The sequence below is a fragment of the Lactuca virosa genome, chromosome 5, assembly GCF_052849685.1.
Source record: "Lactuca virosa cultivar CGN04683 chromosome 5, Lactuca_virosa_CGN04683_v6, whole genome shotgun sequence".
In the NCBI taxonomy this organism is placed as follows: Eukaryota; Viridiplantae; Streptophyta; class Magnoliopsida; order Asterales; family Asteraceae; genus Lactuca; species Lactuca virosa.
This window is the reverse complement of record NC_136430.1, coordinates 78,496,908-78,515,253: the sequence shown is the minus strand read 5'-3', so window position 1 is coordinate 78,515,253 and position 18,346 is coordinate 78,496,908.

Genomic DNA, 18,346 nt, shown 5'->3' with positions numbered 1-18,346 from the left:
TTTTCATTCAAGAGAGATATATATCAAATTTATCTTCCAATTACTATGATTAAAACTTAAAAGAAGAAGACATTGATTGTTTTCCATGGAACCAACCCAATTTTCAATCACCATTGTAGAAGAGAGGAAGTATTAGAGAGTAGAAAACTAGTAGTCTTGGGAAGAGATCATCGATAGACACTAAGAACGAATCAAAAAAAAAAATCAACAGTATATTAACAACTAAAAACAGCCGTCCGTAGTTTTTTTTTAATTCGTGTACATTGGCTTCAATTGGGTTTTGTTTTGTACGCTAAAAAAAGGCAATAATATAAATAAGTTTTAGTTTTCCGGTCCGGTCCGGGTTAACAACCTTATTTCGGGTTCGGTCCGGTCCAAACCCGAAACCCGGTTCTTGTAAAAAATAAAACCCGAAAACCGGCCCACCTATAAGAATATCCGGTTCGGACCGGGTCCGGTCCCGGTTTTTTTCCGGTCCAGTCCGGTCCAATGGGTTGTATGCTCATCCCTACTTGACACATTGAAGATACGTTTTGAAAATGCTGATTTTATCTTTAAAAAATTCGATGTGTCAAGTGAAAAAGTGGCAACAATAATTGAAAAGCAAATGAAATGGAAGGACCAGAAACAAGTAGGTATAGGATATGAGCATGTCCCTCCTCCATTTAATCACACGTATACCGTTACTCCTTTGACTCAGGAAGAGATTGATAGAGAACCATTTATGGTGTATGGTAAACCAGCTGCACAAGCGACAAAATGTAGTGTTAGGGAAATAGATACTAACATTTCTACTTTGCAGATTTGTCAGTAAGTCAGGGAAATCAAGAGGATGGAAAGATTGAGTCTGAAAATAAATTTGTGTCAAATTTTGGTGTTCCTATTTTGAACAATGTTGATTCGGTGTCTGTTGTTAAAACTGATGACTTGATCAGTAATGATTCTGTGTCGAATTCTAATGTTTCTAATGATGTTTGTGATGATGTGACCGATAAGTCTGATACTTTTGTTTCTAGCACACACACTTCACCTACACCTGTCACACAACATGAATCATGCACTTGCTCATGTGGAAAAAGAAAGGGAGTTGATAAGAATAATAAATCAGAAAAAGGCGGTACCAGTTCTTGTACTAAAAAGAAAACATGTTTTAACTGTGGAGCTGCCGTCCACATTGCTCGAAATTGCCCTAATAAAGCATTTGTTCATTTTTCTGCACCAAGAAGAGAAAATGAGTCTCGAGGAACGTCTCTAACGAGCAAGTCCTCGATATCTCATCTTCGTGATGATGATTGGAAAGTTCATAATGATAAGAAAAAGGGCTGAACTTAAAACGAATAAACAGGTTTTTACTAAAACAGCCACAGGTGACTTGACGAGATCGAATGCGACTAAGCCAAGGTCGATATCGTCAAAGACTGCGTCTGGATCTTCGACTAATCCTAGCCGAAAATCTAAACGCTCAAAGCAAAAGAAATATTTCTAAATCACCTGTGAATATTTCAAAACCTAATTACCAGTGGGTGCTCAAATCTTCAATTGTCCAATCATCTTCATCTTCTGACAGTGCATCTAATAGTAATTCAAAATCAAAAAGTGAAAAAGAAAAATCTGTGAATGTCAAGGGTAAACCCAGGGTTGTAATGACCTGGGTCCCCAAATCTAGCTGATCCCGCTCATCGTGCAGGAACAGCTGCGGAGGAATGTCGCCAGACCATGGTATATCGACAACGGTTGTTCCCGGCACATGACAGGAGACATTTCCCAGTTGCACAACATTCAAAATTTTAACGGGGGATTTGTTTCCATTGCGGGAGGGGATGGAGGTAAGATCAAGCAAAAAGGAACCGTTATCAATGGAGTGCTGAGCTTTGAGAACGTCAACTACGTGCCCGAGTTGAAGCATAGTTTGTTGAGCGTCTCTCAAATTTGTGACAAGGGCTACTCGACGCATTTCACCGATAAAGAATGTCTAATTTTGAAGCCAGACATTGTCATTCCAGATGAATGGATCCTTGTGAAATCGAAACGGGACGACAATGCATATATCATTGACATGAACAACAATCTCCATGAACAAGTCACCTGTCTCTTCTCAAAGGTTTCCGAGCACAATGCTATGTTGTGGCACCGTCGGCTCGGACATGCTAACGCAAAGAACCTGAATCGACTTGCAAAGAATGAAATAGTGTGCGGGCTTACTGTCAAAGATTTCATCACGTTTGAAAAGTGTGTGGCTTGCGCTCAAGGAAAACATCACAGAAAGCCACACCTTCCAAAACGGGTTATTTCGATCAACCAGGTGCTCCAATTGTTGCATATGGACTTATTTGGTCCGGTCAACGTCCTCAGCATCAACATAAATTCATACTGCTTGGTAGTGACATATGATTTCTTGCGGTTCACGTGGGTCTTCTTCTTGTCCAACAAGGCTGGGATTGTTGACCTGATTAAAAAGTTTGTTGTAATGATAGAGAACCAGACCAATCACTGGGTGAAGGCGCTCAGAACTGACAACGGGATGGAATTCAAGAATGTCGTTCTCGATCATTTTTGTGCGGAAAAAGGGATAGTGCATCAATACAGTGCCGTTCGCACACCGCAGCAAAATGGTGTTGCTGAGCGGCGGAACCGAACATTGCAAGATGCCGCAAGGACGATGTTATGTGAAGACGGCCTTCTTGTACGACGCTGTGAAGGAAGAAATCTACGTTGATCAACCTCTTGGGTTTGTCAACTCAAAGTTTCCGAATCACGTCTACAAGTTGGACAAGGCTTTATATGGGTTACATCAAGCTCCAAGGGCGTGGTATGCAACTCTTACGAAGCACTTGCTCGAGCATGGATATTCACGGGGGACAATCGATCAAACCCTGTTCGTTAAGCATGTTGGTGCCGATCAGATTCTTGTGCAAATATACGTCGATGACATTATTTTCGGGTCAACGAGTCCACATTTGTGCAAGGAGTTTGAAGCCGTGATGAAGAAGAGGTTCGAGATGAGTTCTCTGGGGGAGATGACCATGTTTTTGGGGCTTCAGGTCAAACAAGATTCAACCAGAATCCTGCTCCATCAAGCCAAGTATGTTGACGATATGCTAGAGAAGTTCGGGTTCAGAGACGCAAAACCTTCCTTGATGCCAATGGCCGAGTGACCTCTGTTGACTCCAGATCCTGATGGCATATCCGTAAATCAGACTGAATACAGATCGATGATCGGATCGCTGATGTATCTGACCGCAAGCAGGCCAGACATCATGTTCGTGGTCTGTCAGTGCGCACATTACAAGACTAATCCTAAACTCTCACATTTAATTGCTGTCAAAAGAATTTTTCGGTATCTCAAAGGCAGCCCAAAATTGGGTCTTTGGTACCCGAAAAATTCTGAATTTGATTTATATGCTTTTGCTGACAGTAATTACGGAGGTTGTGAGCGTGACAGAAAATATACTTCTGGGGGATGTCGGTTTCTGGGAGATCGGCTGGTGCATGGCAGTGCAAGAAACAGCATACAGTCTCAACCTCAACGGCAGAGGCGGAATATGTCGCTGCTTCTGCCTGTTGTTCTCAAGTCATATGGATCCAACATCAGCTGTTGGATTACGGTTTGAACTTTATAGAAACCCCTATTTTCTGTGACAACGAAGCTGCAATTCAAATTGCTAAAAATCCAGTCCAACACTAAAAAACCAAGCACATCGACATCAAAGTGCATTTTATCAGAGATTATTATGAGCGTTCGCTCATTCGGTTGGAACAGATCCACACTAATAACAATGTGGCGGATTTGTTCACAAAACCGTTTAACAAAGCTCGATTCGATGTGCTTGTGAGATTTTTGAAAATGATCCGTTTTGAAGACTGGTTTTTTTGTTTTAGGACAGTTTAAATTTGCGCATTTAATTTCTATTCTCTCCTATGCACAAATTTAGGGAGAGAAATAAAAACAAAACAAAAATCAGAAAATTCAAATATATAAAAAAAATAAAAAAAATTAATTAAAAAATTAAAATTTTAGAAAATCCAAAAATAGATGGTATGTAGGTGATGTGATGGGAAGTGATATAAATATGTGATAACAGGCAATTTGAATATGTGTAAGGTACCAAAGTTGAATTGTCTAGGCTCTGTGTTCAATGCGCTGGTTGACACGAAAGGTTTAATTGGACTTGACTAGGCATATATGAACTTATGGAATCTAGAGACTTGACAAATCTTGACCAAGACAGATCCGTTTAGCCTGAAAATACGACGCTTGGGTAGGTTGAGCAGCGAGATATACATGGGAATCTGCGGATTACACTAAATAATCTGTATCTAGAACTGTGGTTTAACTTTTCCTCGATGTGCGGACTTTGTCCTTAATTGCGGTATTGACGGGGCGACTGGGGAATTCCGATAAATCAGGTCTGTAGAAGGTTATTTTCCTGCTTTCTTTCTGTTAGTCATATGTTGCCTCCTCTGCTTGATTGAAATACATCCGACCTGGACTGCAACATATGCAATTCTATCTCTCTACATCTCTTTTCTATGCAATTCTTTCTGTCTGTTAGCAATATGCTGTCTCCTCTGTGTGATTGAAATACATCCGACCTGGTACACAACATATGCACCATTCTACTTCTCAATCCCTCTAAATCTGGTTAGTCATATGTTTCACCCTTTGCGTGATTGGAAGAGATCCGACCTGGGTGTACAACATATCCATTCTAAATCTGTCTTCTCCCATAATAATTGTCTGCTCATCTAAAGTAAGGAGTATTTTGGAAATCCCTTATTATTGGGGTATATCAGGAAGCGGGAAACATGTTCTAGTACATCTAAAATTGAACAATTAATAGGTTGTCTGTAGATCTCGTTGCTCAATTTAGGTGGACAAGAATATCCTTGGTCGTCGTCAGATGAATGGTCCTTAGGAATTTTATCTAGGAACGTAAGGTCACAATGTCTTGTCACTAGTAGTATGTCCTAATTTTGTCACAATTTTTCGTGTTTAATTGGACCACTATACGAGCGATTGGCCAGATCTATTCATGAAGGGGGAGGTACCGATAAACAGATTGAGACTGTCTAATAACTTTGATCCCAATATCACAAAAAATATTATTAGCATTGGTAAAAGAGAAATTAGTGTTAATTCATTTAAATTTCAATTTTATTTTTACTTTTATTTTTATTTTTTATTATGCTAAAAATTAAAAAAAAAAGTTTAGTTTAAATTTTTAGATTTTATTTTATTTTTTTAAGTCTTCAAAATGTATTATTCTTGAATAAATTGTGGTATTGGGCTTGGATTTGAAGTTCTTTGGGTTTGTAGCCCACTAGACTTGGACCGGGTAGGGTCCAGATATATATACAAGGGTTGACGGCCGTTTACCTTTCTTACCCTCATTTTGTATTTGCGGCCGTGAACCCCCACGCCGTTTTCTCTCAATCTCAAATCTCGATCTGCCATCTTTCAATGTTTTTCTATTGAAATTTCTTGTTGATTCGCGTAGGTATGATCAAGGCGGCCTCAAATATGCTAAATCCATCAAGAATAAACCGTGTATTAAGTGTTAAATCGAAGAAATCAGTCTTTTCGGCGTTCACGGCCCCTTTGAAGCGTTCACGGCCGATGAACGGTTCACGACCCTTGAAGCGTTCACGGCCGTGAACCTTCTTCGACCGTGAACTCACATTCTGACCGTGAACAACTTTTGGACATGAACAAAAATTTTACTTACACTTAAATTCAAATTAAAGCCTAGTTAAATTGTTTAATGAGTAAAACCTTAATTTTAATTGTTTAAATCAATGGTTTTCTCACTTGGCTTGGTTAAGTGCAGATCAAAGAAATGGCTGCTTTGAGGATTGCTGAAAACCACAATGTTGTTGTTTTTCTTTTGGATCCACCACTAGCTCACGACGACTTCAAGTCCATGATTCATGGACTGAAGAAGTGCTGCTTGGCGTACGCTCTTACTGCAAGTCCCATCATTTACCAAGAGCTGGTGAAACAATTCTGGAACACTGCTACAGTACTCAAAGAAGATGGTGAAGTTTTCTCAGTGGATGCTACTGTGCACGGAAGGAAAGTCTCAATAACCGAGCAAGTCATTCGTTAAGTTCTCCAGATCGATGACCAGCCGGGTTTTCTAAATGAAATTCCAATGGACCAAACCGAAGAAATCGTGGCTCGCATGGGTTATGAGGGTGTGTTTCCACCAACTATCAAGAAGTTACTGCCACCCTACTGGAGGTTTTTGGTCCACGTATTTCTAAGATGTATTTCGGGAAGAAGAGCCGGGGCTGACGAGGTCTCGTTGCACAACACAGTAGCAATTGCTGCTTTGGCTGCCGATTTGGACTTCAATTTCTCGAGATTCATTCTGAATGATATGGTAGGCAACATTGAAGGGAAAGGCAGAGACAAATTCCTCATGTTTCCGAGGTTCCTTCAGATGATCTTTAACAAGAAATATCCGGAACTTGAGAAGAGGGGAAAAACAATCGATTTGAAGTCCCTTGGCTCCAACACCTTCGGCCTCATGAAACAGAACCGAAAGGGAAAATTCATGTTTGAGGGAAAGTACCCGTTGGTGAAGTTCGGAAATTTTGCTGAAGTTAGTGATGCATCAGCGACTGAAAGCACCTCAGGTCATATGGAAACCAAAGATGATGTTATTACTGCTTCAGAGCACGAAGAAGAAAAAGTTCCTCCTGTTGCAATCGTGGCAGAGGAACATGATAAAATGACGAATGTGGAGGTGCAAAGTGACTACAATGAGGGTGAAGATGCAGGTGATGCTGATGATGAGGTATTTGATAATGATGATGCGATTTTTGGTGGTGACTTGTCGAGTTTCAATAAAGACTTCAATTTTGAGATCGATCATGGTGATTACTGCCCAACAAATGAAGACCTCGACTCCTTCTTCGATAATATCGATGATGTTTCACAACATGCAACGGAGATAGGGGAGTTGAAGACGTTCAAAAGGCGACGCCTCCTACTTCAGAAAAAATGGCCAGTGCTACAATTGATACGGATGCAGCATCAATGATTCCTCCCCTTCATGTTGCCATTCCAACTTCTATGCCATCTGCGAGTGATCCTTTAATGACTCAAACCTCCCAGCCTCCGTTCAAAAGAAGGCGAGCTGATCCAAAGCCGGGAGTGCTTGTTAGGAATCAAGAACCACCAGTACAACCACCTACCACACCTGCTACACCGCTTCAACCTACCCATGAAGAACCAAGCAATGTCAGATCTTGTCATGAAGCCGGGAGTTCTTCAGCTCCTGGGGGCTCTCCTCCACGACCTGCGCATGATGCTGCCTCTGAGAGGCTTGCCAGGTTGTTGGCACAACAAGGTTCAGTCCCTTCCCCTCGTTCCAAAGGTATATCTATTGGGGAAGGCAGTTCAGGGGGAGCAGATCCATCTGTGTCAGAGCTCAAGGAAGAAATTGGTGTGTTGAATCAGAGAATCATTGAGAGAGATGTTGCGATTGATAACCTCAAAATCCAAGTCTCGGAGCTTAAAGCAGACAATTCTCTGAAGACAACACAAATCACTGATTTACAAACTCACCTTGGATCTCTGACTGCCTGTTACTTCGACCTCAAGAATAAGCTGGCTATGGAATTTGGTGACAAATTCAAATCATCTGTCGGAGAACCAGGCGGAGCTGAGACCCCTACCATTGACCTTGCCCAAGCTTCACAGCAAGAACCCCCTGTTGATCCTCCCACTGCAAGAACAACTCGAGTAGTTGATCGATTTGAACATGATCCAGTTCAAGCTCCTCACATTGTTGCTTTGAAGCGAGCTCAACAAGCATCATCTTCTAAGAAACAAAAGTGGATGTTCAAAAAGAGATCAGATCAGAACGCTCACGGAGGTTAACCCCAACTCACTGTAACGAAACTCAAGAAGAAACGATTTGGTTCCAAGAAAGGTGATCGTTCAGGAATTGGGTCTTGGGTTTTTCATGATAAGTTGAATATGTGGCTTGTGAAGCGCAAAAGTTCGAATGTGGAGTATTACAAGGACACACATGATTTATGTTCATGGATGAGAGTCGATCTGTCTGAACTTTCTAATGCTCCCTTTGCTAATCCATCTAATGATCCACGGGCAACCGATTTCAAGCTTTTTCTGGATAATCAAGTGAAAAAGGGTTTTACTGATATGAAGAATGCTGAATCTTTCATCAAGAGCTTCCCAGATGTGTTGGATCCAAAGAACAACGAGCCTTTCAAGATGGTGATGTGGCCTCCTACTAATCAATTGAGACCGATTCCTATTGTGTAGAACTTCCGTGATGGTTCACTAAGAAATATGCTTTACTGGGTCTATGATGAAACCACAACTTCCGATGTCATCAGATTTCCTGAAGGTGTATTTCAGATATATGACAAGAAGGATTTGCTTCAGTTTGGAAAATGGGATATATACTATCTAGCTCAACATCAAATCCAGGTTGTTGAAGATATTTTTGAAGCCGCTGCTAAGGAGTATACTTCGATGATTGCAGAGATTATCGAGAAGCAGATGTGGCTTGGTTCAATGGGGAGGTCTGATGTGCTCATAATCGAGAAAGACTGAATCAATGCTAGCCCCAAACCAAGGGGGAGATTGTTAGGTCACATTTTATGGTTTGGGCTAGGCTTCTTTATGTATAAGTCTTGGTAGGGTTTTGGTCTTGTTGCTTTATGTGTTTGCAGCCGTGTAGGTGTTCACGGCCGTGAACTGTGTTCGGTCTTGGTCCTATATATAGGAGTCTGTCATAGTGTTGTTAGGGACGTTAGCAAGTTCTTCACGGTGCTGTGTGTGTGTGCTTAAGGTGTACCTAACGTTTTATGCAATAAACGTGTGCATTGCTTGACTAATCCTTTTCTCTACTCCATTCTTGTTTGTTTGTTTGATTACTTGTTTGATCACTGGTTTGGATCCTTGGATTTGGGACTTTACACCTCGCATGAGTACTTCGGGGTTTCGTAACGAGAGATGATTCTGAGGTTTGCATCCGGTTTGTCGTTATGAGTTTCGTCAGTCGGTCGGTTTAGGGCGAATGGTCATTCTGGTACACATGCGATTGGTATGGCGAGGACCAAGGCAATCCATGTCGGATGACATCGGAACTTCTTAGTGATATGTATGTTAAGTCGATTCGGAAGAAGTGTTTGCTAGAGCGATAATGCATATGTTTGTACGTTTCTAGTGCTTTCTATTTTAACCTGGTTATTACTACTGCGAGCATTTTAACTACATTAAGCGAGTACTAACAGTATGAGTGTTTCTGAAAAGTGAAAATGATAAATTTTCATGACATAATTCCTACCAGGTCCTCCTATAATCGCTTGGTGTATACAATTCATGTATAATTAAGATTGGAAGGACAGTCGACTGAGTGACTCTGCCCTAAATCCACAACCAGACAAGGAACAGGAAATAAGGCGGAATCACGCACTCTTAGCCTACAAATCTTAATTTTAAATGACCCTAATATATACACTAAGCCATCATAGCTCTCCTGTAAGGATCCTTAGTTTTTATATGGGTGATGTAATTTGTTCAGACGAGAGAGCAACTTATGATTACGATTTAGGTGTTGACCGTTTCTGTAGAAAATTTTTAAAAATTTTTATTTTGGAAAATGTACCGCAGTCTACAGGTGGTTCCAAAAGAGTCTCCCCTGCGGTGATCATCAGCACTCTTCCGTTGGCGCCAGAGTTCTGTGTTATCGGACAGTCTCTCCTGTAGTGCCCCGTTTCGCCACACCCGTAACAGGCTTGGCTTACTCCGGTGCATGGGACTTGGGAGATTAGTCGTGCCGGTGCCCTGCAGAAACAATCAGTGTGCTCCTTCCTGAGGCAGTTCTTGCAACTCAACTCTCGACACCCTCCAGTGTGATGGAAGCCACACTTGTTACACTTCGGGAGGGTTCCGACATATTGTCTGACTGGTGCTGGAGTGGTAGGTGTTGTGGCAGCATGAACCGCAACAATCTTTTGTTCTTCCGAGAGTTCTTGTGTTGGTTGCCTCTTTTTCTTGTTCTTGGACTTTTGCTCATAGTCTTCCCCTCTCATCGGCTCGGGAGTAGGATTCATCAAGCCTTGGCGGACTTTATGGTCTACTGGTGTTTGAGCCAGACGTTTGGCACTGTCAAACGTGAGGGGTTTCGATGCTATTACATTTCTTTGTATGGGAGAAGATAGTCCTCAAATGTATCTCTCTATCTTCTTGCTCTCCGGGGTAACCATCCCGGGGCATACCGCTGCTAGATCACTAAATCTATTAGTGTAGGCTACTATGTTTGAGCCTGCCATGGTAAGGGTTCACAGCTCTTGCTCCAATTTTTGTATCTCGCCCCTCGGACAGTATTCTTCCATCATCATCTTCGTAAGATTTTCCCATCCCATCGCGTTTTCCACTGGTAGGGTCAGTGACTTGACATGGCTATTCCACTACGTGAGGGCTCTGTCAGAGAAGGTTCAGGAAGCAAACTTCACTTTGCTCCCTTCTGGACACGCGCATATCTTAAAAATCGACTCTGTTTTTTCGAACTATCGCATTAAAGCAATGACTCCCCCACTTCCATCGAAGGATTTGGGTCCAAAATTCATGAAGTCTTTGTACGAACACTCCTTTGGGTGTCCACGGATTTCCCCGTGGTTAGAGTGGTTAGTACCACTACCCGATCCTCTAGCACCACTAGTGTGGATTTGAGTCATGACAGCTGTCACTGCAGCTGTTACTGCAGCCTGAAAGACAGTCGGATCATACTGTGGAGGTGGTGGCGGTGGTGCGTTGTTTTTGTTTCCGTTCGACTTCTTCGGTGGCATCTTTCTGCCATAAAGTTTAAAAGATGAAACGGTGGTAAGCCTTTAGTAGTGGTTACAAGTCGAGTGTTATTTGAATCCAAGTTATCTTAGTTCTGAGTGAGTTATGTTCCGACTTTTATAGTGTTCTGAAAACAATTCATAACAGAGGTCTATGCAAAACAGACTTATGAATTTTTTATAGTGACCACCTTCTTAGTGAAGTTCTGTGGCCTGTTTTACTGTTACTAGTTGTTATGTAAGAGGCGGTAAGCCTAACACACAGTGTGAGCAGTGTAATCACTAACTCACTAGGTTATATTAGTTTATTAGTTATTAGTGCGACGCGTAAGGTGTTCTGCCTTCTCATATGATCCGCAAAATGATTGCTTCTCGGAATCCTCCCCATGAATCCCTTCTTGTTCTTCCTTGTCTACTCTGTTGGCTGTTGTAGTAGAGTGGCTATATCTATCTAGTTTGTTCGTGGGAGAATGGGAATGTCTAAAGAATCTTACAAGATTAAGTAAAACATTTCTATAGAAATTTTTATGGTGATCCTTATCGGGTCCTCCTACAATCAAGCAGTGTATGCATGTTGTATATAACCAAGATCAAATAAACCTTCGAATACATGATCCTACTCTAAAACCACAACCAAACAAGGAACAGGTAGTAGAGTGAAGATCACAAATTCTAAGTCTATAAGATCCCGATTATATATAACCCTGGAAGCATACACTTCGCAATTATAGACCTGCCAGTAAGCATCTTTTAGTTTCCATAGATGTTAGTTATAGTGCCTAAAATACTCCTATAGTATTTTAATTGTATGGTTGATTCTGAAGTTTGTTGGTATATGAACTTGGTAAGTTTTCAGACTTGTTGTGATCTTAGAGTACCATAAAATACTCCTATAGTATTTTAACTTTATTTTTTATTCTAGAGATCCTTTGTATATAGAGTTGGTAAGTTTTAGACTCCTTGCAAGACCACTATCACTCGCAAACACATGTTGGTCATATCTCAAATAAATATAGTTGATCAGACTATATTTATCCCAGATATGATTACATAACTGTCCAGGTTTGACTGTAGTGTCCAACATCTAAATACTTTTGTTTTGTTTTCCTTGTGATATTTGTTCTAGTATGTATGCTTGTTTGTATACTTCTCATAAAATACTTATATTTGTAAAGTATACTTTTAGTCAGAGCACTTCGGCCCCATTGTATTTATAGTTGTATATCTTTTATAGGTTGACATACTGAGTTCACTATAAACAATGCTCTGATACCAATCTGTCACACCCAAACCGAGACGGCGGAAAAGTTCGGGGCGGAGGACGTCATGTATAGTATCACAAAAATTGAATAATAGTAATCAAAGCAACAACAACCATTGTATTAATTATATAGTGTTTACATTGTATTTGAATCACATATGATCGACTCCAACAGTAAATAGCAAAATAAAGACTTGAAGCTACTATGCTCCGTCTTCCAGAACCTGCGCGAGTACCTGTCTACTAGTGCCCTGAGAATACAAGTGGTTTTGAAAGTGTTAACATTAAAGTTGGTGAGTTCATAAGCATTTTGTTTTAGAAAACATGTTCTTTGTTACTTGAAAACCTTCGTGTGTTCTTCCAGAAAATCCTATATTTTCTGATTTAATGAATGTAAGAAATGTAACCCATGCTAGTTCCTTCTACGAGTACTTAGTGAATACAAGCTATATACAATTTGGATCGAGAAGACAATCGACTGTGTGGTTCTACTCTAAGTCCACAACCAAACAAGGAACAGGAAATGAGGCGGAAATCACACATTCCACTGTCTGTCGGATCTTCATTGTATATAACCCTAACGCATTCACTAGGTACTTATAGAGTTAACAGTAATGGTTCTTTTTGAAATGTAAGTATATTCTTCCAGAAAATCCTATATTTTCTGATGTAATGAAATGTAAGTTCTGTTGACTCGTAATTGGAAAAGTAATGTAATATGGTTGTGTTTATAATGCAACCATTTTTGTATGCCTGTACCTTGTTATACGTTCTTTCAGAAAAGTATGTTTTGTACTAGTAAATAGTGTATTGTACTTGTATATAGTGACCTGAACCATACATGTTTCCTCCTATGATTACTTAGTGTATACAGATCATGTATAACCAAGATCGAATAGATAGTAAACTGTGTGAATCTGCTCTAAGCCCACAACCAAACAAGGAACAGGGAATGAAGCGGAAAGCACCCACCCTACTACCTACCGGACCCTATAAATATAAATAACCTTTAACACATAAACTAAGAAATCATAGAGTTAACATTATAGGTCCCTTCTGAATTGTATGTTCCTGTTTCTTGAAAAGCTGTGTGGTCTTATTATTTAAATAAAACCTATGAAGTAGTGTTAATCCCGTGAACATTGTTTTAGTTGATACTATTGTGAGTTTCATATAACCATGCTTGATATGACCTAGTGACCTCTATGAAGTTCTTCAGGCGTCCGAATGAAATGACATTTGTTACCCCAGAACTTCCGTTCCAACTGTAGCTAGCAGTCGGGGCATGGGATTGTCAGTCCCGTATAGATCTATACACAAATCTTACGCTCTCCCTCCAGGAGACTCTGGTTATACTATATAGGATTTAGTTCCGTACCCTGGTGGATACTAGTGAAGTAATGCCTCACAACCCTGTATTAACTAGTTTACGTGTAGTGTTATAGTGTTCTCTTGTATTTGAAACTGTTTGTATTATCTTGTAGTAGTGTACTTTGTAATATAAAATAATTATACTTAAATAATTATTTAGTTATGTAACCATGATCTTAGTAAAATAGAGTAGTGTTCCTGTATCGTTTCTTGAACCTTGTAAAATAGTGTAGTGACACACAAACTATACCAAATATAGTTTTAATGCATGTCCGATATGCAATGAAAGTCTTAGTAATTGAACAGTTGAATAACACGGTAAAACGATGAGATAGGTACCCTTTTGCTCTACATGTTACAAAAGGGTTAAAACTTTATTTAGATAAAGTTATATGCATATATGCAGAAGACATATATATATATATATATATATATATATATATATATATATATATATATATATATATATATATATATATATATATATATATATATATATATATATATATATATAGGGAAGGGTTATTTGGAAAACAAAAAAACCCTAAAAAAATCCCAAAAATCATAAAAATGCATAAAAAAATACCTAGAGATCACAAAACTTTTTTTTGATATTTTTTATGAAAAAATCGCAGGTTTTTAAAGAAATTCGCTGAAAAAAAATTTGAAAAAAAAACTTTTTTTTTTATAAAAAGAAAATTGATTTTTTATTTTTTTTTCAGCGAATTTTAATAAAAAGCTGCGATTTTTTGTAAAAAAAAATTCAAAAAAAGTTCTGTGATCTCTAAGTATTTTTTTTATACATTTTTATGATTTTTAAGGTTTTTTTTAGGGTTTTTTGTTTTCCATATAACCTAAACATATATATATATATATATATATATATATATATATATATATATATATATATATATATAAAGATGTACTTTGGGAAATAAAAGTATAAAACATTTGCATTAGTTTGAAATACAATTTAAAATAGTTTGAATCAGTTGAAACGACTTGATATGCTTTAAATCTGTTTGAAATCTTTTGAAAGTTAACACAAAATTATTTTGTGTTTTGCTTGTATTCCCCCCCTTAAAACATTGGAAAAATAGTGAAAATGTAGGGGTATGAACTCATCTTGAATGTGCGTTGGCAACGAAATTTAACGAGTTGTAGAAACGATCCCCGGGTAAGCGTACGCGCTAATAACGTTACCCTAAAAATAATTGTATTCGTCGTCGTATTTAAATTAATAATAAATTAATTTAAATAGTGTTTTGAATAATTATTTAAGTAAATAAGACTTACAAAATTAATTTGAAGTTTTTGGAATTGTTGAAGTGTGAATTCGTTGGGAAAAATGGGTTTTCGGTGGGGATGGGGTGAATTCGGTGTGTTCTTGTGTTCTTGAGGGGGTGCTTGAAGATTTGAAGAATGTTATGAAGATGGGAAGAATGTCCTTGAGGAATTTGGTTGAGGATATAAAGATTCTGCGTGAAATTCTCATGAGTTTTGAGAGAAAAATTGGCAAGGATTCGGTGTGAAAAGTGGGAAAATGAGGTTGAATTCGGTTGAATATAAATATATAGGGGTGAGAAATCGGTCTTAATGGGCTGGACTATGTGTGTGTTCAGTCCTTAATGGACCATTTTGTGAAGAACTCGGTCATGGAAAGACCGAGCTCCCTTCTTGTTGAATGTTGAAACCGAACACACAATTGGAAACGATTCTAAAAACCGATTTCATGATTTAATTCCTTTTCATGACCGAATTCCCTAATATATGATGTATATTTTATGTTGTAAACCTTCATATTTTGATTTATATTACATTATGCTAACCTAAATTAACTTAGGTTTAAATCTAGGCTTAGTTAGTTTGCTTATAAACAAGCCCTTAAGGTTATAGAGGACACAATGCCACAAGGAGTGCATTGTAGATTCTCTTGAGCTAGATTAAGGTTTAGACTTTACTAGGTTTAAAATTTCGAGTTGTGACACGTAACTTGAAAAGTAAATTTTGACGAAATACTTTTTAGCCTTAGAAATCTAAATTAAAAGTGTAGTAGACGTTAAACCGGGTGCGTGCGTATAGAGAACGTCCAAATCTGAATTCGTTTGAGGAAGTTATAATTTTTATAAGATTTAGCATAGCAGTATACACCCCGAAAATTGAATTTTGATCGATCGATTTTTAGCCGACACAACCTAAATGAGAATCGAAGATCTCGTTAATAGGAGCTCAACGATATAAAGACGGTCGGAAACGGACGTCGGATGACAAAGTTATGAAATTTTAACGGACTTTAACTGTCTAAGCCTGTTAAAATATAACTTTAGAAAATAACGTCAAAATTAGCCGACGAAGTATAAACAGAAGTTATAGATCACATCGCTACCTACCCGTGGATATAAAGAACGTCAAAAACGGAGCTCGTATGCGAAAGTTACGGATTTTAGAAGATAACTAATTGTGGGCTAAACCTGTGAGTGACACATGGCACAATCTGAGTTGCACCTTCTTCCCCACGGCTTTTCACGAGATGGAGAAACATGGCAAGAGTACGCCCATCATAGCTCTAAGTACTCCCAGCGTACCGAGTACGCTCAACGTACCCTTCGCGTACGCCCCGCGTACTCGGTGCTGGCAGTTTATAAATAGAAGGCGTTTTTCACTCTTTTTCTCACATCTCTTCAACCAACTCTCTCCCAAACACCTCCAAAGACTCTATTCTTTTCCCTATCACCTCCTATCTGTTAGAAGCGAGTCCCGGAGTTTCAGAAGGCCCCGAGAAGAAGAGCTTTCAGATCAGAAGTTCTGCCTGCGCAGAGCCCGGTTCCTCGCTAAACCCCCTTGTAAGTGAGTTATGTTTACCATACTTTAAGTATAACTTATGTTTAAGATCATATCATTATTATGAACCTATAAACAAGATTTATCAGTGATTCCAAGTCATTAGACTGATTGATCTACTTACAGGGATGATGTCTAGGCCGTGATTGAGTGAGGTGTTTAAAGTGGGATTTCCAAACAGTATACTTCGTATACCAAATGGACCCTACCTCCGATATGATCCTACCTGGTTGTTCCTTAATTGATAGATCTTGAAGTAGACTTGGAGTTAATGATGAATCTAGACTAATAATTAGTCACAATAAATAATAGACTAAGTCTTGGTGATAATGCTAATAGGTTTCGTCAAAGGAAAAGACAATTGTTTGAAGCAAAACGCTTCTCGAATTTTGAGTCGTCACTTTAACAAGTGAATACACAGTTACTTTCATCTTACACATAGATATGAATTATTTGATAATAATACATGCTATATGTGCTTATTACATGTGTTCCTGATAACTATGCTAGATGAACGATTTATACATGTTTTACGTGATTTAAACTGTATATGTATTTTTATTCCTATAAATATATCGGGTAAAGATGGGTAAATGAATGATGAGAGATGAAAGATGATATAGATGATGATTGGTGAAAGATGATAAGAAGCCTTGACTTTAACGATGATCCAACCATCTAGCAGAGTATAGATGACTACCACAGACGATGGTCCAGTGGAACGCTAGCAAGCTCGCAACCTATAGGTGTTTTTGAACTACGTGTTCACCAGATGTACTCTAAAAATCCTGACAGCTGCGCCTAATGGATAATATTGGCAGTTGTTCCTAATAGATAACCTTTGAACTACATGTTCACCAGATGTACCCTAAAAAAACCCTGGCAGCTATGGACTTAGTGCCTTATAAATGAACATTGCCAGCTATGGACTTAGTGCCTAATAGATAACATTGACAGCTGTAGATAACATCGGCATCTATGTACTTAGTGCCTGTTAGATAAACCCTAGCAGCGATGGACTTCGTGACTATTCCTTAGGATAATCCTTAGGAATGAATAAATTAAGAATAGAAGATTCTTACGGAAGATCCTTAAGAATAAAGAAGATAATGGGGATGGGAAATTAGGTTAATTGTTTGATGATTAAACATAATAATTATATTATTATGGGTTGAAAACCCTATGTACTCACTAGGTTTCCCAACCCGAATCACTCAGTTTATTGTATCACAGGTGGCTATATGAGAGATACATTATGCTGAGAGATTCAAGGAGTATTAGGCCACTAGTTTAATTACTATAAGGCTTGTATTATTTCGTTATGCTTATGTTTCTGTATTGACGATGACATCTCAATGTTTTAATATAAATAAAAATACATTTCTTCGGAAATGCTTTGATAAATATCTTTTATCATGTTTTCTGGGAACAAATTCCGCAATACTATTTTTCAAAAAGGATACTCTGATTTTTAAATAAGCATAAACAAATCGGTCTTTTCTCGTCGTGAAAATGGGGATGTTAGAGTTGGTATCAGAGCATTAGTTTTAGCAAACTAGGAGTAAGGATTTATTTCTAGACTAAAACTTATAATGCTAAGCGATGATTATGAGATGAGCGTTTGCTATATTTAGGATGTATGTCTAAAAAGACACGAGCACTAGCTTAATTAGGGGAGATGCCTAAATTGCTTTTATGTGCTAAATGATTTATGCTCTAATATGCCTTATATGCTTTATGATGATATCAGATCTATGGTCTATCGCCGACCGGATCTAGAAATTTTATGTGTTCAGATTTCTAAACGTTTAATTACGGTATTAGAACTGGCATATAACTTTTCAGAGTGATAAGGAGATTTATACGTCTGTCGTAAATAAAGCTTTCCCTATCTTAATTCTCGTCGCCGTACACTGACTGCTAGAGTGTATAGATCGAAATGGTGAGATCTCGCAGCGGATTAGGAAATGCTAATGGAAACCAGCAGCCTGAGTCACAAGTGATTGAGCGTGCACCAGGAGTAGCAGTTGTACCCGAGACAATCAC